Source organism: Arachis ipaensis, chromosome B10, assembly GCF_000816755.2.
Source record: "Arachis ipaensis cultivar K30076 chromosome B10, Araip1.1, whole genome shotgun sequence".
Taxonomy (NCBI): Eukaryota; Viridiplantae; Streptophyta; class Magnoliopsida; order Fabales; family Fabaceae; genus Arachis; species Arachis ipaensis.
The window spans coordinates 117,479,000-117,480,758 of record NC_029794.2 but is presented as its reverse complement, the minus strand read 5'-3'; the positions used below and the strand labels follow the sequence as shown (position 1 = coordinate 117,480,758).

The 1,759-nt window shown below is 37.5% G+C and overlaps 1 long non-coding RNA gene across 1 annotated transcript; it reads right to left on the bottom strand.

Annotated features, from left to right (window-relative positions):
- LOC110268201 lies at positions 257 to 1,446 on the bottom strand. The gene is made up of 2 exons (XR_002356313.1): positions 1,144 to 1,446; positions 257 to 729 (listed from the first exon to the last, which is right to left on the bottom strand). It is a non-coding gene; the product is annotated as an uncharacterized LOC110268201 (long non-coding RNA).

The following is a 1,759-nucleotide window of genomic DNA, read 5'->3' as shown; positions in this document are numbered from 1 at the left end:
AATTATAAATAAACATCCTAAAATATAATTATAGTCTAATATAAAACTTAAAATATCTTCCAAATTTAAAATACTACGTGAAATATTATCAACCAAATCCATATGATCTTATCAAACTACAAATTCAAAAGTTAAATAGTAAAAAGAAATATTTAAATATTAAATGCCAACATGAAAAACTTGTTTTAGTGTGTTAAACTATTTTGTAGAAGATTTAAAGTGACAATAAGCTAATAAAATGGCACTCTAACTAAAATGTTACTAACAAGACAACCACTCAGGAACTAAGTAAAATATCCCAGCAGTGTAATATACTCGTACTCATAAAAGTGGCTGTCATTTTGTCTATTATCAACATACAATATTTTCAAACACTAGCAACTAATTGAGATAATTCATAATTTCTAACCTATAAAAGAATGATGACAGGAACGGGGAAACACAATACTAGGTGGAATAATAAACACAACCCATTTTTTGCTTGAAATGTAAAGCTTGGAAAATGGATTAAATTTCTTCACTGTGAATTTAAAAACAGAAAGTAGGACTACGAAACTGGAAGTACATAAAATATATATGACTTTAGTGAGGCCTTAGAGAGAATATATCATCATTTGTATCTTGCTGATCCTGTTCACTATGGGTAGAAAAGGAGATGGATCTTACAATAACAAAATTTCTCCCAGGTACAGAAAGGGATTTTGAAAACTTGGAACGACCAACATCTTTCTGCACAAAAGTTAACAACAGCCATTTGAAAATATAAAACAGCATTTGATTTGATTTCCATTTTTAGCATTCAGCAACAAATATTACAAAACAGCAACAAGTAATCCCTAATTACACTAAACTTGAAATTTCATCAGCAGCAAGTAATCCCTAATCACACTAGACCTGAAATTTCAACAAATATTACAAAATCGCAACAAGTAATCCCTAATCCCTAAACAAAAATTCCAATAATGATTTGATTTCTATTTTTAGCAGCAGCAAGAATATTTCAACAAAAATTTCTGGAATTTAAAAAAGAGCAGCATCACAAAATCAGCAAAAATTAGCAATTTAACAATTTCACATTAAAAATCAGCAAACAGAGCATAAAAGGAAGAGAAAAACAAAAGAAGTGAAAGCAATGTCACTAACCTTCGACGGAGACACGGACGGCGACCGGGGAGATGACGACGAGCGGCAACACGGCAGCGAGCTACTCCAAGCCTCGAACAGAGAAGCCACGGAAGACGGGAACAGGGGGAAGGAAGACACCGAGCTACAAGAGAGGGCCTGGGCTCGGCACAACTGGAAAGAGGAAGCCGCGGAGGCGCCGACAGCACGGACGGCGGCGGCACTGTGGCAGATCCGTTGCAGGGAGAACCTAGGGTTTGGGTTTGCTTCAGAGTTCAGAGGGTCACAGTGATTCACGAAAAGGGGGGGTGGTATTGGGGGAAGGGGGTGTCTTTAAAAAAAAAAAAAGAAAACGGCACCGTTTAATAAGAACCGGCCGGTTATCAGTTTGGTTCAACCGACCGGTTTTCAACCGGTTCAGCGGTTTTATAGCGGTTTACAAATGAGCGGTTATTAGCATCGGACCGAACCGTATACATCGCCGGTTCCCGGTTGGACCGGTTCGACCGGCTGGTCCGGTCCAATTTTCAAAACCTTGGATAAAAGCATTATTACAGTGGTTGGAATTGCTGAAGACGTGCTGGTAAGTATTAAGGGGCTCATATTTCCCATTGACTTCTATATCTTGGAAATGCCC